Genomic DNA, 24642 nt, shown 5'->3' on the forward strand with positions numbered 1-24642 from the left:
TTCTGGTCAATAGAAGGCTATTAGTTTTGGGGGATTCAAAAGTTTTATGCAGATTTTTTAACATATGAGGGTCAGCACTCCTAGCCCCCCAACCCTTGTTCACGGGTCAACTGCAGTTGAATTTGCTGGTTTAGCAATATAATCCAGGCAGAAGCCATCGAGGTTTCCATCAAGTTATCTCTACTGGAGTGTGGAAATGTGGCATCAGTTCCGAATTCTCAAGACTGCACATCTTCCACAGCTTCATGAAAGTGAGACAGAATATTATTAACTGTCCAACGAAAAGCAGGGTTAAATTTCTCTAGTTGTGAAAAGATGCAGGCTAAAGATGAATAAAGACCACTCTGGAGCCAGACTGTCCTGGTTAAATTCTTGGTCCACCAATATGAACCGTCTGACCTTTCATGGATCATTCTAGATCCTTGAACCTCAGTTTTCTTACTTTTCAGTTAAGAATGATAATAAAACCTATCTTAGAGTGTTGTGAGGATTAAATGATTAAAGAAATGTAGCCCGCTTAGAAGAATGCTTCAAACATAGTCAACATATAATACAATGTTAAAATTAAAATTATTGTTTTTCACATTGCCTGTATAATCATGTATCCCTCTGGATTATTTGGCAATATAAATGTAACTAATTTGACAGGCTCAGAAATACACACTTACACGCACACACACACAAAATGTGCGCAGCTGTCTCTCCTCTCTCTGTTTCTCCTCCCTTCTTAATATGGTATGTATTTAAAACATAAATATGTATGTATATATTTTGCCAAATAGCTTTATTATGAGAAAACTGTGTGTATAACCACATCTCCATTTTGCAGAGATGATGGTATGTTACAAGTTGAACAGGCTATATTTTCATACTCTGCACTGCTTGTTGTTTCTTTTCCAATAGTTCTAAGATCATAAACTTCACCTATAATTGTAAGCCCCAATTACGTAGGTACATTAGTCTTTGAGAAAAATAGTATCCTAATGCCGATGAGCTATTTGCTTAGTGGGGCCGTTCGTTGTTCTTTGTTTCCTTATCACATCCTTCTGCACCATTAGGTTTTAGTGAAATTGCTCAGGAAAATAAAGAAACTTCAAAAGAACCCATTTCAGTGATAGTGACCCTACTACTACAACTACCGAAGACGGTAAGCATTCTATATCCAAGAATCCCTTTCTGTGGCTGCCAAAAAAGTTCTACCAGAATAGAAACCAGGACTCTACTTTTGGGGAAATTACAGTCTAAGGAACATTGTATGGACACAGAATATAGAATAAGAGCTTATCATTATCTATAATGATATTGTTAGTATTCAAATTGTTTTCAAAGTCTATTTCTCTTATATTCAAGACAATTTCAAATTTTTTGCTTTCAGTGTCTCTAGAAATCACTGATCTTTATATATATATATATATATATATATATACATGTTTTGTATGTATGTAGATAGGATATGTCTGTCTGTCTATCTATCATCTATCATCTATTTATTCTGAATGTGTGTCATCCAACTGTAAACTTTCTCTGGGTTTTGCAAATAGTGCTATGTAAAACACACCGAATACTTGACCCTTTCTTCTATACATACAATAAATGCTGTAGGAAGATAATAGAACAAAAGGCCATGGCAAGAGAAAACTATGGATTTTGAGCATTTTCTTCATCCTGCCATCAGAAGCTTAGTGAGGGACTGTGTAATTTCCACCAGCTCAGTGAATTTTCACAGGATTTCTTTCAGTTAGTGTATGAGAATCATAAATTTCAGAGCTATAAGAGAACTTAAAGATCACTTGATAAATAAGAAACATGAACACCAATGGTAACCATGACCCTAACTCTAACCCTAACACACACACACACACACACACACACACACATTATAAATATATGAATTACATACATGTAGCAAATAGATGTTACATATGTAACACGTGTTTTGCACATATAAACATACACGTATATATGTTACACACATGCACACATGTATGTATATCTCAGGATGATTTTATGTAATTTTCTGTGCCTTAAAGCACCCAAAAGTTTATTTTCCCCATTGAGTTTTGAAGAAATTTCTTTTTCCACCTTTCATAAAACTAACTCTACAATTTTTGATAGCTCATCATGCACTTCTGAGACATGGACCTATACCAAGATTGCTCTTCTAAAATATTATTTTTGACAGTCTCATCCTAAAGCAGGCAGGAAGATAGATGAAATAACAAGAAACCATTTATTTATAAGAATTGTTTTTTCATTGATTGACATCTGAACTCAAAGAATATATGGTTTTACTTTCCCCTGAGAGAGTGAATCAAGTTTGTCAACCTAAATTCTTCCAAGGCAAATATTCTTTATTTCATCTGATGAATCAGGTACTGGTTTCTATGTCAGGGTACAAATCTTAGAGCTTAGCTCCCTGCTCCAAATTAAAATTATCACGATTTGCCAGGCAATCTGGAATAAGCCAATTAATATATTTTCTATCCTGGTTTTTCTTTAATTAGATTTCCTGGGGACTTCTGTTAAAAAATTAAAACCCTTTTAATTCTTCTTATTCTCCCCACCCCTTTCAGCTTTCTGTAACTTATTGACACAGCTTAGTTCATTAAAAATGATAGAGTTCTTAAACTTGGATATTAGAGTAAAATATGAGTTAAACATAGAACCACAGAAATGACTTTTTTTTTTTTTACTATAATTTGAAGCCTCAAAGTGAGACAGGGGAAAATGTTGATTGTTTGGCCTGTTCTATTGTAGGATCTGAAAATAATTTTTAAAGCTTTACTTTTTATTCCTTGATTTTCCTTATATAAACTAAAACTTAAATCAACCATCTAGCTGAGAAGCACATACTAAATTCCATGAGTGAAACTTTCTTAAGCAGCAAATATTGCATTTCATCTTCAGATAAATGATTTAATTATGGCCAAATCAAAGTTTAGATTCTTCCATTTGTTAAAAAAAAAAGATATAGTGCTTAGATGTTCTCATCCAAAAGACGATTCAGCCACCATCCTTCAAATTTATAACCAAGCATCTGAAGTTTTAATTGTCCTCCATTATAACTGGAATGACAAGGAAATAGAATCACAAGAAAAGACTTTGAATGTTGAGTAATGTTTCAGATTCTCACCTGCCACATGCATTTGGTTGAGATCCATATGCAGTTAAGTATGACCTTGACGCAGTCATCTTAGTGAAGAGTTTCACTGCCAACAATATTAATGAAAGCAAGGAGCAGTGACACAAAATACAAGCATTTACTAAAAGGCACTTGAAAATAGTATATGAGCAGCATTTGTTTTCAAAAACTTATATTTAGAAGGCAAAAATAATGTAGTGTGTGTGGTAACACACATACCAAGATGAAGTTTCCTCTCCATTAGACAATGTAATCTTACTTGCTCTTCTTACATATTCTGTGAACAATTTTACCTTTTTCATGACCAGAGTGGAATGGGTGAGCAAATGTCTAATCTGAGATACTTATATGTTCATGCTGTACGCATCAGGAACTAGTGAACTCTCAAAGTTAAAAGAAACCTACAAAAAGTCTATGAAATCTTTCTACATTATATTCTAAGCACAGTCCATAGACAAGCAATATGAGTATCGAAATAGACTTTTTGGAAATACAAAACAATCCATTCCCTCTCTCACCTGTAGAATCAAGATCTTCATTTTAACAAGATCCCCAGGTGATTTTAGACATATTAAACTTGAGGGGCATTGCTTTCCAATATATGCTCATCCTGACCATAATGTAACATTTTCCAGCTATTGGGAAATCATTGTCGGGGATAACCTATTTCATAGTTGAACAATTCTAATCATTTTTAAATTCTTTCTTATATTAAGGGAAAGTGCTTCTCTGTCACATCTATCAAACTAGTCATAATTCTGCATTCTCGCTTTTAGGACGGTATGGGTAGATGATTGCCTTTTTATCATCTTAACTCTTTCTCAGTTCTTTCAGTCATTCCTCGAATTACACAGTGTTCACATCATGTTAGATGTATTCCTCTGAAGACTTGGGTGGTTGTCACTAAGATGAAAGCAACTGAATCCAGTAGTCAAGGTTTGGTCTAATTAAAGAAGAGATGGCCGACTTATTTTGCTAAGCATCATACTCTCTAGCTCCATCCATGTCCTTCCAAATGGCAAGATTTCATTCTTTTTTATGACTGACCATATGATTTCACTCATATGAAGATTTAGGAAACAAAACAAATTTTAGCAAAAGGGAAAAAAAGGAGAGAGAGAGAGAGGCAAACCAAGAAACCGACTCTTAACTATTGAGAACAAACTGATGGTTATAAGAGGGGAGGGAGGTGGGGGGATGGGCTAAATAGTTGATGGGGATTAAGGAGGGTACTTGCTGTGATGAGCATCGGGTGTTGTATGGAAGTGTTGAATCACTACATTGTACACCTGAAACTAATATTACACCGGACATTAACTAGCTGGAGTTAAAATAACTTGGAAAAAAGAAGAGGTGAGAGAATCGACATTTGTCCCATTCTTAATATTCAAAATCTATTAAAATTGCCTATGTTTTAACTGGCCTTATTTTGGGGGTGATAAAAGAGAGGGGCTCATCATCATGTGATCTCATATTAAGTTTACAGATACCAAGAATCCTGTATCTTTTTTGAGCTTTCGAAGTAGTACTAACTTATGCTGATATCTTCTTCCTCTCCTCCTACATATCAATTTAATATTTGGGACCCAAACAAAAAACTTTCTAAACGCTGACCATGTGAGGCCACATGCAAATATCTGCCTTCTTCTCGGAAGTGGCTTTGGTTAACGGCAATTACTTAGACTCACCCCTTTAAAATTCAGCACATCAAATCAGCCAACTTGTATAATTCAAAACCATGATTCTTTTGTCTTAAGAAATTTTTATTCCTTTATACCTTAATCCCTTTTAAGGCTGAAAACTGCTATTATTAACCACATCTGAGAAATTAAGATTTTGATATGGTTTTCTATATAGCAATTCTTAAAATTTATAAAGTATATTTAGTAATTCTGGCCATACACAGGATATATTTTCTCTGATGTCTGCAATGCACAACACCCTTTATAAGCCTACTTATAATTTTTTTTTGAAAATATGTGGTTTGTACTCAGAGAACTAAATGATTTGAATTTAGGACTACTATATGCCAGGATCTGGGACTCAAGGCCAGAAGCCATCAGTGTATTGTATCATTCCCACACTTGTGGCAGACATTGCTCATCTTTTTATTGGGTCCAAGAAATAGGTATATTTTTTAGAAAAATTGGTTAACTGTATATAAAGTATTACATAGAATGCTACTGTAAATGCTTTTGGAGAAGATTTCGGATGGAAGCACTAAAACAACATTTTGAGATCTTTTGATATTAATGTATTAGATGCATTTTTTTCCTGACTATTGTAAGAAATTTTTCTTTGAAATTGTTCTGCTGGCTGAGACCTAAAGCAGTTCCAAAGCAATTGATTAGCATCTTAGAATAAAAGCATGCCATTTCACAACAGGGACCTCAGATTATTACATTACCTTCACTAAATTCACATAAGTGCCAAATCGAATATAGGTTCTTTCATCAACACATGAAAAATGAGACTATATGTATAAACACACACACACACACACACACACACACACACACACACACACACACACACACGTAAATGTTTGTATCCAGAATAGTGTTCTGTTTAATTACTGTAGATAATGGAATTCAGGACACACTACCCCATAAAGATGGACCTTGGCAAACTGAATATTTTAAGCTGAAGGAATTTGAGAAACTATAGGGGCAGGAAGGACATTCTGACCCTCCCCTGAAGTAGATCATAAGACCCTCATCCTTAGGTGAGAGGTAACCTCCCTATACATGGCGGAAAGGAACATCTTTATCTTTGGATTCACAGGAACTATGACAGGAATCTGAACAGTCTTGCTCATTTCCCCCATTTGTTCCACTGAGCTCATACCCCTTTTGTTCTGTCACATATTTTGACAGCTTTCCATAAATCATCAACTCTACCATAAACCCTCAGGCTCAGCTTCTTTTTTAAGTCTTCATTTTCTTATGAAGGCTCACACATCACCTCAAATTTATATTACATAAATAAATTTCTGTGCTTTGGTCTTGTCAATCTGATTTTTGTTATAGGGGCCCCAGTCAAGAACTTAGAAAATTAGAGGAAAATATATCTGTCCTCCCCTATATAGGTGTTTAAAGCTTGTTAGTTTTATTACTTGCCTTCTCCCCAACCCCCAACCACTGTTCACAAAGGAAAGCATTCAGGCTTCATTAACTCACTATTTAATCCTTGTGGCCATGAAAATAATTTGAGTGTGTGTGTTTTCATTATGATTGATTAAGCATGAATGTAATTTTATGCCTGCCGCTCTTTGTTGCTTTGCCAGAAACAGCCTGTAACACAGTAAGAATTTTGTGTTGGGCCCTCTGATTTTGAAATGGTTTCTGAAGTTAACAAGTGAGATCATTAATGTTGTGTACAAAATGAATTGTTAGAAGACGGTTTTGTGTTTTTGTTTCCTTCAGTGCTAAATTCCCAACTAAATGCCATTAGAAGGCTGTCATCTCTGACATTCTTTATTTCAGAGTATATTATTTGGTTCATTTGTCTACATTGTTCATAATGGTGGGCATTTCTTTTGCAATCTTTTAATAATAAATCCTTGAGTGATAAAAATCATCTGGATTTTAAAATATATACCATATATAAAGTTATGCATTAATGATCTGCTAAAGGGCCCATAATGTATTTTCCTCAAAATCTCCTTATGTATAATGTACAAACACAGAATGGTAGTATCTCTATCTAGTTCTCTGAACTTTTCACTAAAATAATTTAACTCCAGTCCTTCTAATTTTTCTGTCTCAAATAATGAGTGTTAAAAAAAAATAAAATGACTCTTGTGCTCGCTTTGGCAGCACATATACTAAAAAAAAAAAAAAATAGAATGACTCTAATGAACATGTGACAGCCACATTCATACCTTAGACCCATTAAAAGAATGAGATTTAATCATAAAATCACAGAACGCCTCTCCTCCCCGACATCTCACTATCACACTAACAAGGGTCCAAGATAACAAGAGATTGTAGCTCAAGCAGCTGTAAGACACAACACTGCTTAAGAGGAGTTCTTATGAAAACCCAAAGACAACAGGTGAAAGAAACAAGGGCACTAGAAGCATTCAAAGCCCTGACACTTAAAGCTACAGAGAACATTAAAAACAGCCCAATTCCAAGTCACATTAACATTAAATCTTACAGTAAGTTCTGTTATCCTTAGTTCCTGCTGGGAACACCATGCCTGGCTTTCCATGCAAACTACACAGCATATTAAAAGAAAGGAGGGATGCCTGGGTGGATCAGTTGGTTAAGCGTCCACCTTCAGCTCAGGTCATGATCCCAGGGTCCTGGGATTGAGTTCTGCATCCCTGCTCAGTGGGGAGTCTGCTTCTCCCTCTCCTTCTGCCTGCCCCCCCAACTCATGCTCTGCTTCTTCCTCTCCCTCTGCCCTCCCCCCCTGCCCATTCATGCTCTCGTTCTCTCTCTCATATAAATAAATAAATAAATAAATAAATAAATAAATAAATAAATAAATAGGAAAGCAGAGCCTGAGAAGTCAAAGCAAGCATTAGAACCAAACTCAGGGTGTGGAAGATAAGCAGGTGGAGTGCAGAGGATTTTTAGGGCAATGAAAATACTCTGTATGATATTACATGGTAGATACACATCATTAAACATTTATCCAAGCCCATAGAATATGTAACACCAAGAATTAATCTAAATTTAAACTGTGGACTTTGGGTGATCATAATGGGTCAATGTGAAGTCATCAGTTGTATAAAAATATACCATTCTTGTAGGATATGGTTGATCATGGCGGAGGCTCTGCATGTGTAGGGGCAGTGGGTATATGGGAAATCTCTGTACCTTGCTCTCAATTTTGCTGTAAAGCTAAAACAGCTCCAAAAATATCAAGTCTTAAAAAATTAGCTAAAACTTACAAACTTAGTTCCTTTACTTCTCTAACCACATTTCAAGTGCTCAGTGATCACATGTGGGTAATGGCTACCTCACTGGACAATTCAGATACAGAACATTATACAAAAGTCTGTTGAACAGTACCGTGTAGATTCTGTATTTTCGTCCAAACTGCTGTGCCATATACCCAACAGAGAATGCGATCATTACGTTATTTGATTCACATTTTTGTTGCTTAGCAAATCCCCAAGGTTATTATTATTTTAAGCATATATTTCATACAATTGCACAATCAGAAAATCAGAATATTCCTCTCTATCATTTTGGTAGTAAGGGTCCCAGTGTTGTTAGTGTCTTAGGCTCTTCCAATTTGCCAAATGCCTTCAGAGTCTGTTGTTTTAGGTAAACTGGGCAGACACCCTCCTGCATGAGTATATAATGAGTGGCCTATTTCCATGTATCAAAGATTATAATTTGGGACAACACTGAAATCTTAGGGGATCTAGGAATCTAGGAAATTGTAGGCACATTTCAGGCATTTGGGTTTACATGTGTGGATTTATAAAAGTGTGTTAGGAGTGTTGCTTTTTTCCAATCAAAGAGTGTACATATGTTCTTAGGAGAAAATCCATGGTTTTTATCAGTTTTTCAAAAAAATCTGAGACTCACAGAAATATTAAATCACTGACCTATAAAGCAGTTATTTTATCAGGATGCAAGACATCTAACAACATACAGCTTGAAGAATAATTGTTTGAATAACTGACAACTCATTCTCTAGATGTTCAAGGCAATTTTTGATACTTTGTTTAAGTAACTAACACTTTTCAACATGGAGAGTGAAATGGGTTGGAAGCGAGCATTTGAATGAAAGATGAATAAGCTACCTCCATAAGTGTTCACTAAAAATGCTCATTATGTAAAAAGGATTCCATGTATTTTGTAGATGGAAATGTTCAGGAAATATTTCTTTCATTAATAAAGGGAAAGCATGACCTGGAGAATGGTTGCCCAGCATTTTCGAAGCTATCACTTAGTTATCAAATGAAACCGCATCTTTATTCATGTGTTTGCAAAAAAAGAAAAGATAAACTCTTGGTGATTTTAATACCAAGCTACAGCTACCATGCAAATTTTATTTTACTAAGGCAATCCTAAAGTCACTTTAATGCCCCATGACTTCTAGAACTCAGTAATTAATTACCTTTGTTTATCTTAGCTGTAAATGTCTTTGACGCTGGATCCCAGCCTAGAATCACATGGAAACGATGCTTTAATCATTCTGCATAACTGTTTTTAAAAATTATGTAAGACTATTCAGATTATTAAATGAAATTAAAATTGTTTAAAATATCTTTGTACCAAAGGAATGGAATAGAATATTATTCTTTCATCACTGTTTTCCAAAGGAAGGAACAGTTGTACAATTCTATGAGAGTTCAAGAATTGCCTTTTTAATTATCATGCACAAATGTTAGAAATTATTATTTTGGCATGACAGCACCACAGTGACATGCATCAAAAGAAAAAAAAAGTTTAGTAAGAGAGTTCTCTTCTAATTACCCTTACCATCATATATCTTTTTAATTTGTCTTGAAAATATGTTTTCTGTCATTTAGAATGTGATATCTTTCCTTTAGATGTGATTTAGAAAGTTATAAAATTGAAGGAATTTCTAGATACCCTGTCAGAATCACTGATACAAGAATATGTTTAAATATAAGTGAAACTTAATCAATACTGAGTTTGGAAAATTCAGACTTGCATAAATAGGGAAAATTCTCCAATGAGAAGGATCCTGAGAAGTGTTTAGCTTCTGCCTTTATCATAGTGTCAATTAAAAACAATTCAGAAAATTCTATTTTAGTTATGATAAGAATTATCCATGTGTGAAGACTTATTCCAACTATGAAATGACAGGTTTCATATGCTGACATAGACTTCTCACAATCCTGTAGAGGCTGCCTTATGTGGATGTGGCACATAGAGCTCACCTGGGCAAGCAATGATATGCCCTAATCAAAGACAGGCAGCTTCATTTTAGACTGGGAAAGGCCCATTTTATTCATGCAGGCCCTCATTCTATCATAATGGCATCCTTGGTTGGAGGTAGCAAGAAGAGAGGGTAGTGGTAATGGGAAGGAGGGACATAAATTGGCACCACTTTGTACAGTGCAGAACCTGAACCTTCTGGAGATACGTGCTGACCCCCTGCGACATCAAGTTCATGACCAGCAAAATCAGTGGCAAAGCCAAGACTTGTACCCGGCTCCCAGGCTTCTCAGTCATGATCTTTTCTCCAATTTATCAGTCACCAAACTATCCCTTAGATTTTCTGCCCTTTTTTGTAACTATAATTTTTCACTAAGAAGTTCATGGAAAAGAGTGAACTGACTTTTGATGAACTGTTACTTTAAGTTAGGAATGACATTTTATGCTTTCATGTAACAGCATTTAACTCTCATGACAACCCTTTGTGAACTACGAGATAACTATTATTATCCTCATTTAACATATGAAAAATTAAGATTCACCGAGGCCAGGAAGACAATAATTAAAGTGCTATACAGATGGTTGCCAGGTCTGATTAATTGACTCTCTGCTTATCAGGTTCTTGATGATGAATAGTAGGGAGTACCTAAGCTTAAAATGAACAAATATGAAGAATATTTATTCTAGAGGCTAATATAACCATATCAAAACCAATGTGGTTCCCTCAAGAATTATCCTAACAGTATACCTTGGGTTGTTACCTCTTCTTTGAGACACACAGGGTTTCCTGAGTCCCTTTAGTTCACTAAAGATCTATGGCTTTATAATAATTATTATCAACCCACTATTTACTTATTGCCTTTTATGTGTAACAAGGTATTATCTAGATTTATAATGATTCCTAGTGATTACTTAAGCTTAAATCTGAGCATACATGGGAAATGTCTCCAGAGGTAAATATAGCTTTATCATTAGCCAAATTTGACACAAAGTGACATAAATTTCTATCTATAATAGTGTATAAAGCCTCGGGCATATTTTCTGGATGTGTATATTTTAAGGTCTAGAAATTAGTTCTATAGCCTCCTACAGCTGGGAGTTTTTTTGTTTTTAGTTTATTTTTCTTTTTTCACTCACTAAGGAGCTTTTCATTCAAGCATCCTTACTTGAGCACCAACTAGGCACTAGAGACTATTGGAATCTGAGATTTGTTTGTGAACAGAACATGGATCCATTTCTCTTGGTTTTCATATTCTATTAAAATTCACATCTTTCTGAAGGAAGAAACTTTGGAAATCAACCAAACATTTGCAGATTTTTTTTTCCTGCTGAGAATCACAGGAATATTGATGCAGTGTGTTAGGACCCTCGGAATTCTCCAAGGAGCTCTAGCTATTCACCATTCACCTGTGCCTATTTTGATTTCTAGGATTTGACTCCAAGAACCAAGTAAGGCAAAGCAGTGTGGACACTTACCTATGGCAATATCTAGATGGTTTTCAACCTTAGATTCTGCAGGATGTTCAAGGGATGTCTGAGGAATAACCAAATGCACTAAGCAATCTGTCAATATCACACAGAAATTAATATGAGAATGGAGATTTGAGAAGACTCCAAAATTCATGTTTATTCTTCTCATACATAGCTTCCAATGAGAAGACAGAGGGATGATTTATTGTGCCTGACTCCAGAGATCAAGGAGGTCTCTTTAGAGAGGAAATGGTGATGGACCAAATCCGTGGAGAATAGCAATGGTCAATTTCAGAAGGTCATTCAGAAAGGAAAACATTTACCTTGGATCACATTTCGATCCTAATATGGTAGGACTGATAAAACAGATCTCCTTAAGATTAAAAAAAAAAGTGTTACAAATGCAGAGATGTGCACACATCTGTCTTTCCCAATCAGCCAAAATTAACCTGTTCATTTAGTAAGCAGTGTATTCTTATCCAGTCTGTTTTGAAATGTGATCTGAAAGGTTTGCTCTTTTCTCTGAAGATAGGCATCTCTGAGAGCAAAATCTTCAGCCAACTTCTCAAATACTAGCATACTTCCAAGCAAACAATTTATGATGTGAAAATGTTGCGGTTCAAAGTGAATAGTCGAGAAAGAATTCTTGAGACGTCTTTGGTGTAAAAAGAGTGGTTTTATTAAAGCACAGGGCCAGGACCCGTGGGCAGAAGGAGCTGCAGTGGGGTCATGAGGGGTGGTGCATCATATACTTTCAAGTTGGGAGGGGGTAGGAGGTAGCTAAGTCTCGAAGGAGTTTGAAAGCAAGGTTTCCAGGACCTTGAGGGGAAGGTCATTTACTATTGTCCAGTAAAACCTTTGTAATGAGACCCTGCAGATGTATATCAGTGGGCTGTATGCTTAGATGATGACTGTCAACATGTAGCTTGGGGAGGGTAGAGATAAAGGAAGTTTCCAAAGAAATTTTTATATGTTAAAGGAGACTTACGGTATCCTGGAGGTCAGGCTAATGTTCAGCTAAAGTATTAACGTTGAGGCAGTTGAGTTCCTAGAGGAAGGTTGTCTGCCTATCTCAAGGATTTGTCAATGGGCTGTAAGGAAATTTATTTATTTTTCTTACCTTGTTCCCCAAATCAATTTAGAGATCTTTTTCAAAGCAAAAAACAAATGTTGGTGTATTGCTGAGACCTGATTTTGGCTGATTATGTTTTATGATGGCTTTGCCAGTGTGGGTTTATATTATCTGACATTTAACACCAGATGGGCATATATACTGCAAAATAAAGTAGCCACCACCTTCTGGTAGCTTAAAAACAGACTGTGTGATTGACCTCAGGGGTCTTTCTCATCTGGAATGTAAGTGGATATATGAATTTTCTGTGAATTTAAATTCACAGAATTAGACATTGAGCTCTGCTAATGTCTATATTGAAAACCTTATTTTGTTTGAATCAGTTTGCTGGAGGTTTGGGGAAGTCTATCTCTTATTCTTTACTCCTGTGTTCTTTCATGAAGAATATTTTTTCCATTTTGTTTCTCTCTTCTAATAAAGAATGTCTTATTAAGTTTTTAGATGTGTGTAAAATTTAAAATATTTTCATTTTGTTTTGTATAAAAAAGTCAAGGTTGACTGCCTGGCGCAGTCAGTGGAGCATGGGATTCTCGACCTCAGGTTTGTAAGATGTAGAGATTACTTAAAAATAAAAAAATCTTTAAAAAGATAAAAAATGAAAACAAAATCACATCTTTGTTTTTAAATAGAAAAGGGGTCAAGTCTTAGCTCATTGCTCTTTTAATCATTAATTTTACATTTAAATGTGTGTTTACATACTTCTGTTTCCTGTAGTAAAAGATTTGGCAAAGCATTTGTGTAACTAGATAGTTGTTGTATTGATATTTACTGAATATTTACCATATTGTAGGCATTTGCTTTAGACCAGTGAATTTATTGAAGAGACATTAAAAGATCTTTGGAGCAAGGACAGCAAAGAATTTAGGTTGTACTAAAATGAGAAGCTGGAAATGCTCTGGGCCATGCTTTCTTCTCTTAATCTGTTTTCCTCTTTCAGCTGTTTCATTCCTGCTCATTTTGTTTTGTGCTGTTCTGTTTTGTTTTGGTAGAGAGACTTTACTTTCACATCTTTTCTCCTTCACTAATGTCACTGGTTCAGTTCCAAATTTCTGGGGTCTGGGGCTTTCTTTCCTCCAGCTATACAATCATCTCTGGATCTGTGGCCATGGGCTTAGGGTCATAGTTTTCAGGATACTTCTCGCTGGGCAACATTCTTAAACTATGAGTGTCATTGTGAACTCAACGAACACTCCAAAAGATGTTAGTTGAAATATCATGCTGAGAGGCTACCATATATGATCTGAGTCTATTCTTTAAACATTTAGTTAGGAAGGAAATCAGGTTTATACACTTTGCCCAAGGTGACACAACTGATCAGCAGATCCATGATTTAACTTCAACCTATTTTAACTTCTGAGTTCAGTCAAACTCACACAGTCCATATAAAAACAGATATGATGGGTAAATATATCATCTGTAAGTGAAAACCAATTTCCAAAATTGAGACATTTATCATATAGCTACATTGATCATAAATGATAAATGTATCAGATCTTATACTGACAGATTGTATTTATCAGATCTTATAAATTATGTATTTGTGGTTTTGGTGAATGTTTTAAGAAAACCAATAAACACTTAGTCCTGGGGAAAGAAAACTACTAAACTTCTATTTCAAGGGAAAGATAAAAAATGGTGATATATCCAATTAGGGATTCAACTTAACTTTTCCTTCATCCTGAGCATCAGATTTGATGGAATTGCACGTGGATAAAAAGTACCACAAAACACAAGAGTAGTAGTGGTTTATAGTACGGGGGCGGGGGGTGGTTACTGAGGAGTGCATGTTCTCTTAAAGTGATGTATTCCCATAAATTTGGGAATGCCTATAGTCTACTCATAAATGTAACCTGAGTAGCTAAGCAAGCATGAGGGGAGTTTAATTTTATTTTTAAGGGGGGAGTTTAAAATTAGAAAGGTTGGCATCTCCATATGTCTGTGTGATTCTTAATTAATAGCATAAATCCCTCTTCTCCTTCTGTAGTCCTCAGGACCCTGCCCTGCATCACCCAATATATACTATCTATAACATAGTCATGCAAATAGGAAAGAGGATAAAAATAAAGAAGAAGACATCCCATGTGAAACAAATTCATCCTATCCCATCCTCATTTTATTACTCTCATTGGCTCAGTATAAATAAAATCAGTCTGCATGGTGATTTACCAGGCAATGTGAGGACAGACTTTGTTGAGCAGAACAATATTCTAATCAGAGTTATAATTAGGGAGTGCACAGCATAGTCCCTGGATCATAAGAAAGGATTAGTAGGGTTAGTGCATTTATATCTATGGTAAAATATTATATTAATTATATTCTAAAGAATTTACTAATTATATGTCTCATTTAATTTGATTAGTCACAAAATTGTGAGTTTTCTCTCTGCATAAGAATGGCCATAAGATAATGGGCCATGAAAACAGAACTGCATTTTCCTCAAAATTCCAGGATAGTGTACTCTTTAGCCAAATGAAGCAGTCTAAAAATTAGATCTTCAAATGCAGGTAAGTTAGAATTTATTAGAGCAGGAATGTTTCTTAGTGTATAAATGCATACTTTGTGCTTGCAGAAGCATTCTGGCCTACTGAGTTCTCAATTGTTCAGGAGTAAGCTGATTTTGTATGAAAATAGTCAGTTATGGATGCAAGGTATGAAAATACAGATGCATTCAAAAAGGAACATTCGATACTCTGGGCTGGCAAGAAAAAGTCATTTGAAAGGATTGTTTCCATCAGCTTGGCCTTGAATCAAGAAAATTGGGCTTTCCAGCAACTTCCCAGCCACAATGATATTTGTTTTCATCAGAAGCCTTGCAGGAATGATTCAAATTTGCAGATTAAGGATAAATAAATACACTGTATAAAAATATATAACATGTATTTTCACAATGACCTCTACTGAGAATATGATCTCTTCAGAATAAATTATATGAAATAACTAATATCTGCCAAGAGGGTGACTTGTCCTATTGTAGAGATGCTGTGTCACATGTGTGACAGACACTACTCACCAGGATTGCTGGGACTTCCCTCAACTCCCTAGGGTACCAAATGCCTGAATCATGGGTGCATTCTATTTAGTTTGTATACAGTTGGAAATTTTCACTCTAAAAATACAAATAAAAAGTAAATAAATAAATAAATAAATATATTTATATATTTATAATATATATAAATATATATATTTATAATAAATATATTTATTTATTTATTTATTTATTTAATTTATATGTGCTTCACTTGTAAATTGAGGTTCAAATTCTCAATTAATCAATGGCAAACTCTGTGTCTTTGGGTAAGGTGCAATCTTTCTGAGCCTCAGTCTCTTCAACTGTAAAATTTGGTTATCGCTCTTTTAAAATGTGTTGTTAAAAGAATAAATAGATTATATACGTAAATTCTAAAGGAAAGTCTGAGCCAATATGTGCTTCTATGTTGTCTTGAAAACAACTGCAAAATAGCTTATCTGGTCAAGACATCTTTCTACCATGTGCCAGAAAAAAATATCAAAATATGTACACATATTCAAGATGAACAAAAGGCATATTGGCCCTCTAGTGTTGGAGGTATATAATCTATATAACTGTATGCAGCAGTTTTAAGTACCTGTCATAAAATAATCACCCAAACCGTCGTTGTTACAATAGTCCCCAGTCACCAGACCTGTCAGACAGTGGTAGGATGCTGTGTTCTGGAATTGCAGACGAGCCAGGACATGGGGGAGGAGCTGAGGCTCAGGAAGCTATGTGCTATATCCTCCCACCTCCACTGGGACCTGACCAAATTTCAGCTTTCCTACTTGCAAATCTACCTTAATTAAACCATAGTTGCTAATAAGGAAATGGAAAAAAAAAAAACTTTACCAAATTTCTTCAGCCAACTTTACTCATTTTCTTCAGCTACTGAGAAACTGTGAAGTGGGTTCCTGGTGGGTCCCAAACCACTCACTAGTCTCTCCCAAGAGGACTTGGTGCTCCTCTGATGGGTCTTCTCTCTTGTCTTTGGTTCTGCTTTTATCTCAAAGTGTTTTATTTTACATCGTGCTTGCCCTGTAAGCTGCTTCAAATTATTTTGATTTTAGAGAAAATAAGATTTGAATCTAAAATAAACACCTTCATAAATACATATTATATTTGAAATGGAATGTGGAGGAAACTTCACATTTTCCAGAATTGTAAAGGAGAGAAGCAGCTAATGAACTGTGAACTGGCATGGGAGCCTGTGCGAATGGCAACGAGGTCGCGACAGCTGTATTACCACTCCAGGGCTACCCTAACAAAGTACCACAAATTGAGGGGCTTAAACAACAGAAATTTACTGTTTCACAATCCTGGAGGCCAGAAATCTAAGATCGAAGTTTCAGCAGGGCCATTTTTCTCTGAAGACACAAGGGAAATAGGTGTTCCAGGTCTCTTAGCTTCTGGTAGGTCCGTGGCTCAAGAGATAACTACAGTCTTCACATGGCATACACCCTCTGTGAGTCTGTTGGTCCAAATTTCCGCTCTTTATAAAGATGTCAGTCATATTAGAGGGGGGACCCACTGTACTCCAAAATCTCCTCACCTTAATTTAACTAATTATATCTGCAAGGATCTTATTTCCAAATACGCTAACCTTAGCTATTTTTCCTGTTAGAGAAGATATTATTTAATCCAATATTATACAAAATCACTAGAAATAATTATGAGAATAATTAATTTCATAATATAGAATTAGAGTCAAATAAGTATATACTTTATATTATGTATACACAAATAAGATTACTTGATATTAAAATGAAATAATAATTAAGTGATACCGCAGATTTTCTACTACTTTATCTAATGTTAATTTCCTATCATATCCTGGATCTTCTGATTCATTACTTTAATTGTAACATCTGTCACTTGTACTGGAACTTCTATACTAATTACAAAGAAATCTCAGCCTTTTATCTAAAATAACTCACAAGAGCTTCTCCATAATGAATTTATATTGACCCAACCTATTCTGGTTCCAACTAGCTACTACTGCAAAGTTTTGTGTATTGCTAAAACTTAGCATAGTTTTCTCGAGAAATTCCTTTAGGGCTATCTGCATCACCTCCTTTGCAGCTCAGCAGATTTTGAAGTGGTAACAGAGACTGACTTTTAGCAGGAAAATAGCATCTAAACAGAACCCTTTCTAAGTGTGTATAGAAATCATTAATCTAATGATTTCCTTTAATATCAAGTACTCCCATTCATCCTTGCCCAGGATTTGGTTGTATAATCATTTATTGCATATGTATGTATAGAATAATTATTATAAATAATAACAGTGATCATGATTATCATGTTATCTCTAATTTTCTTTAAAACACTTCAGTAGACAGTGTAATATATGTCTGTGTTTTAACCTATACCTTAATGGCAGTTAACATTTGAAGCTCTCTAATCACTTACACATCATCCAGCAATGGTGTACTAAAAGTGCTTCAACTATGGCTATATCTTCAATAGAACATTTTCTAGTTACTATAAATAATTAGAAACAATTTTTGGTTGGGGAAATGTATAGTGGTTGACACATGTAGATTAGTCAGCAAAATTCTACAGACATCTCTGCCCTTATCAGAATCTCATAAGGTGATCTTAGCAGCCTGCAACCTCAGGCTATGCTTTCTAGTTTAGGGCTCAGATTTGGCGCTGTGTCCTTGCAACTAAGAGAGGATTCTGTTGCTTGATCGGACCATTAAATTAGCCTGGCCAACCACTGTTGCAACTTTCTCAAGAAATACTTTTCAGAGCATTTTTAACACAGACAACTGAAACTTTACCAAGTTTGCCATAAAATGTATAACTTGAGTTAGTATGTGTTTGTACAAAAGCATTCTTCCAAAACATGTTTCTATGAACAGCAGAACTCAAGCTACGAACTGAATTTCATGAACACATACCACCTGATTTGTGGAGTTGTGGGGATAGAGACTTCATAAAGATCACCTAACAGTCATCTTATGATGCCACTGAATTTTACCAAAAAACCAAAAGCAAACCAAGACATAACATAAATAACTGCAAAGGTAAAATTGGGTTATGTCATTTCACAATAATAATAGCAATGATAACATATATTGAAGGCTTTTTATGAGCTAGGCACTGTTCTGAGCATTTTATATTACTGCATTTAATTCCCAAAACAAAACTGTAATGTTTTATTTCCATTCTTCAAATTGAGCAAATACATACACATATTATTGCAATTGTAATAATTGAATACAAATTCATTTTATATTTTATGTACATCTCAAAATGGTTCCCACATTACCTTTAGTCTCCATTATAATTATACATTTAATTATAGGGTAATAATTGTTTGCATTGATGTCCCATTTTAATATCATTGCGTACTTCAGTTATTTCTAGGCTTTTTTTTCTTCTGTTTAAATAATGGGTAATGCATCAATAAATATCTTTGTGAATTAAAATTTTGTCTATTTTTTTCATAAACTTAGAAACACAAGCAAGTTTTTTCATAAACTTAGAAACACAAGCACCCCAAGAATTTCAAGGTGGCATGTAACTCTGAGGTCAGAATATATAAATATCTTTATAACTATGCCACATATTACCTGATTGATGTTCAAAATTTTAAAGCCATTTACAATTTCTAAAACTCTTCCTTTAATTTTGCTAAATCTTCTATCAATTAGCATTATAATTGTAATATTGTCTAGTGTTCGCAGTATAAATATGGTGCCTCAAGGTTGATTAAATATGCATTTTGTTGATTACTCAAAAGGGTGAATACTTTTTCCATTTGCTTTCAGCATTTGCTTCTTTTCTTATGTTAATTAACCTTCTTTGCAATCATTTAACTTTAAAAAATTCAGCATCAAATGCAGGAAGAAATACATTAGGCATTTTCTTTGTATTTATCATTTACTTGCAAGAGCAAAAGAAAAAAAATTTCATTTGTCATTTCTATTCACAGAGATGTTGTATTCATTTTAACATGGCAAGACGTGATGACATGACATTTGAGAGATACCTTTGACAATTGGGGAACAAAACTTGAGCATTTCACAATAATAATTGTGAGTTTAGAGTTTGTTTAAACTCCCTTATTGAGTAGGCTTGAAATGTCTAAAGGGCAAAATAAAAATAAAAAGGAAAAGTATGTTAAGTATCTGAAAGGCAAAATTACAAAAGTAAAACAATTACATTTTCCTTCAAATGGCATTTTGTAAAGAAAGATCATGATTCCTCTGAAGCCGATAATGCATATAATATAGATGGCAGTTTAAGGCATAACTGGTTACAAGGTTCACAGGAAAACATAAATCAAGAGAGGAGCAATAAACAAGTTGGAACAATTATAAAGAAAGGGAGAAAAGGATGATGGCCTGACAGTGATAACAAAGAGGTCCTTCCTGAGCTTTCAAGGAAATAATAAATCATGTATTTAAATGTCCCAAGTATTTTCTACATTAGTTATGGTTAAAATGCTCAGACACTGTAAAGGCATTGGTAGATAGAAAATCTAAGCAAGGACCTTTCCCTGCTTTTGATTAGTCCACATTATATTTTAACTTGGCCACTTTTAAACATCTTTCCTTCTTTCACTTGTAATGTAAGGCATAAGGTAAGAGCTGAGAGAATATTCTGAAGTAGCAAGAAGGCTTCCCTAGAGATTACGCTTCCCATTCTGGTAAAGAAAATAATCCTAGCAAGTTTAACTGTTCCGATGACACGACACATGTTGCTTAGGACAATGGGACACTGTTTTGTCATCAAGATATGTGCTCTGTTCCTCTATCTGTCACATTAGTACCTTTATTGAAGTGATTTAAAACTGTAAAATATGGGTATGAGGAGGAATAAATGAGTTTCCTGGAATTTTTGGTTTGGGATGATTTCTGAGGTGGAACAGAAAGCAGTGAGATGGACACTCAGTTCTCCAGGCTTTCAGGGTACATACTAAGGTCAGATAGAACCAAGTCAAAATCCCAGCTCCACCATTCTTTGTCCTGTTGCTCAGGAAACTGCTTTAATTTTTCTGACCTATTTCCCTCACATTAAAAAAGTTATAAAATACTGTTTTAAGTCTTTGGAAAAATTTCAACGAGACTGCTTGTAGAAACCGACTTTGGTCTCTGGAAGTAAAATAGCCCCTCAACTATGTATCCTTCTCTTTTGTTCGCATTTATAAAGATGTAGTGCAGGTAGTAGGTAGCTGTTTCCTGAGGGCAGCTGATGCCTGGGACTGAGAAGTTGAATAGCGTCTAAAAGTCCCCAACTCAGTGTGAGACTCCTAATACCTTGGGAAACAAATGGACCATGCACATAGGTCCTCTCTCTTAACAAGAAAGAAACCAGGCTCAGGGCAGAGCAGGAACTTGCCAAAGTTCCGCAAAGAGATTATGTTAGAGCAAGACCTAACACCAAGCTTTTAGGATTCCCTATGTGCGTATGTGCACCATTGAGGATCCTTCTTTTCTATGTGTGCATGATTCATTAATCCTGGATAAATATATAAACTTAAATCCACACCGACTAAGGAAATCTACCTGTGTTTGGTGGTCTTTTTAATTCTTCTAAAATATTGTGTGATGAAATGAATGAAGACTGGCTCTGAGAGTCTCTAAGTAGGAAAAAAAGCTGATGAATCTACTCAGTGGCAAATATGTGCTATCCTTTAAGAAGATGGGAGAATCCCATCTTCTTAAAGGATAGTCCCCAGACTCTTAAAGGAAAGATTCCCCAGACTCTGAGGGTGGAGAGGGAGGAAATTTCTGCCCAGAGGTTACAGCATGGGGCACAGGATGTGCAGACAAGGGTGCAGAAGGTGGAGCCTCCAACCACAGAGGGTTATTCCCAGGCTTTGAATCCTCACAGAGTTTGTCCAGTTGGATTTCAGAATTTTAGGGAATCAGTGACTACTCTCTTATTTCCGTTTTCTCTCTTTTGGAGTGGAAATGTTGTACTGTTATCCTATGCCTGGGCCCACCACTGTAATTCGAAAGCATATAACATAACTTATTTTCTACTTTCACAGGTACACAACTAGAGATAAAATTTGCTCCAGGGAGATTCATACCCAGAATCTCATCCATACCTGATTTAGATTTAGATAATTTAAGTAATGATTTGGGGACTTTTGAGGTCATGGTATTTAGGTGAGATTTTGGACTTTAAATTGATTTTATAATAAGTTGAGACTTTGGGGGATATTGGTACAGGGTGAATGTATTTTGCATGTGGTCTGGACATGAATCATTGTGGACCAGAGAGTAGATTAGTATAGGATGAATAATGACCCCCAAAGATTTCTACATCCTAATCTCTGGAAACTGTGAAAGTTATTACATGGGAAAAGGAAATTTAAATACGTGAATAAGTATTGGGGGATGAGGAGATTATTCTGGATTAACTGTATGATCTATCCATGTAAACATAAGTGTCCTTATAAGAGGGAGACAGAGGGATATTTGCCCACAGAAGAGGTGAAGCTGATGTGAAGATGCTATGCTACTGGCCTTGAAAACTGGAAAAGGAATCATGGATTAAGGAATGCAAGGGAGGCAGCACTAGAAGTTGGAAAAGACAAGGGGACAGATTTCCGCCTTAGAGCCTGGAGAATGCATGGCCTTGCTGACACCTTGGTTTCAAGTAAAACCCACTTCCTACTGCTGACCTCACTATGGGAGGGAAAAAAAAACTTGTGTTTTAAGTCACTAATTTGTGGTAATTTGTTATAGCAGCAATGTAAACTAATACCTGTTCTGTTCCTATGGTCCAATCATTTAACACATATAAAAATTCAGTTATTGCTATCAAGGAGGTTACAAATTATTTGAAGAGATGATAGATAAATGAATTTTTAAATAAACAGTACAAGAGAAAGCCTAACGTTTGCAGAGATGGTCAGTGGTATAGACTGAATTTACGGATGCTGACAATAGTGATTATAGTGATCATGATGCTCTTGAGAGCCTTGTTGGGCATTTAACATATGGATATGTACTGCCCAATGTAATTTACATGAAATCCTCATAATAACTTTACCAGAAAGACTCTGAGAGTACCCTCACTTTTAAGGTAAGGAAATTGGGATGTGAGAGATTTAAGTAACTTCCCGTCACACATCTGATAATGGATAAAGTCAAGATTTCAGTCGACGTATATCTGCCTCCAGAGACAAAACTATCAATCTCATTACTTCACTTGGCATCCAGAATAATCAAAAAATAGCTTTCTAAGTGGGGTAGTAGCTCACAGATCTTAAAATTTGTTATGATTTATTTTGGAAAAGAAAGGAGAAAAAATAACAAGTCTATTAGTGAAGCAAAGTAAACATTTACTTCATCTTGGTAGTAATCAGAATGTCTTTTCTACGTTTGTATTTCCAGGGTTTAGCAAAGGAAGCTTCATATTTACTGAGGCTAATCATGGTTTGGAATAAGAACAAACTGAATGTGAAAGATATTAGGCTCTTTGAGCTGATACTGATCATATCATCTGGATGATACTTAGAAGAACTGAGTCCAAAGGAAATTCCTTTCGCTAATCTTTGTATGAAAGTGAAGACGAAAATGTATCCATCCTGTCCAGACAAATCCATGAAGTCTCCTTCAGGGTCTAAAAGATTCTTCATTCTGTCTGGGCAGCTATATTTCCATAACTTCTGCATAATCATTCCCAAGACAGAAATGTTGGTGAAGATGCCCAAGAAACCATTCGAGTTAATAACAAATATAGTTACTTTTCCATAAAATACTATTTCAATAAATAGCCAATGATGAGTTCATGAAAAACTAGAAGTGATAAAGCTTTGAAAACCCAAACTTGGCCCAGTGCTTTAGTGATCTGTTTTCATTTATGGCAAAAGCAAGAATTTGTCCAGATGGAACACTCAGAAGCATGATCAACTACCACCAGCTCCTAACTCCTGTCTGTTTGGTAATGGAAGATGAATTACCACCTTATGGGGGGAAAAAAGGAGTCTGGCTGTTTTACATTAGCAAATCTGTGGATTACAATTAAAAATTCAGAAATTGTGGCAAGAAACCACATTATTTTATCTTGTTATTATATTTTAGGAACAGAGAGAAAAGGTATTCCCTGAAATAAGTAGCTAGCACAAGTAACAGGACAACTGAGTTCAATTTTAATCAAGGAGTTAGGGGGACATTGTGTGTTATGGTTAGTTGTGAGTACACAGTCCCATACCTCTAAACTTAGATAAACACACACTCTCAAATACATATATGCTACAACATAGATGAACCACGAAGACATTACTTAAGTGAAATAAGCCAAACAGCGAAGGACCAACATTATATTATTCTAGCTATATGAGGTACATGTCCTAGTAAAATTCATAGAGCAAGAAAGTACAAAGTTGGTTGTCAGGGGCTGAGGGGTGGGGTCAAGGAGGGATTATCGTTTAATGAATGTGGAGTGTCAGTTTGGGAAGATGAAAGAGTTCTGGGGATGGATGGTGGTGATACCTAGTATGCCCAGACAGGGTAAAACTGGAGAAGGCTGGTGGACGTGCGCAGTGTTTCACTTACAAATCAGTCATCTGATTCTCACCTCTGCCTTTGATTCCTGGACACATGCATTCCAGCTGCAGGGGTGACTTCACTATATGTCCACATGTTTGAGTCGTATGTCAAGTCCTCTTAGAAAGAACCACATTCTTGTGGGGCACTTTTTTCTTCCAGATTATAGTGTTAACAGCTGTCAGATGTCTAATTCTTAATTCTGTCAAGGCAACTCCTCTAGCTGATGGGACTTGAGACTGGAATGTTAATGCAACTCCAAATACTCAAGCCAACACATTAAATTCCAGATGAGAGCCTCCACACCGCCAAATGTAAAGGTCCTAGGTATGATTCTCAACCACTGCAACTCCTACAGAGGCTTTATGCTTTTTCTCTTTGCCTCGAGGTTGGACAATCAAACTTTGACTTTGTCCTTTACTCTTGTAACCTTTCTAGTGTTGTCCAAAGTAGCAAATTAACACCTGAATTCCTATTTAATGCCACTGGTGCCATAGTAA

Source organism: Zalophus californianus, chromosome 11 (genome assembly GCF_009762305.2).
Source record: "Zalophus californianus isolate mZalCal1 chromosome 11, mZalCal1.pri.v2, whole genome shotgun sequence".
Taxonomy (NCBI): Eukaryota; Metazoa; Chordata; class Mammalia; order Carnivora; family Otariidae; genus Zalophus; species Zalophus californianus.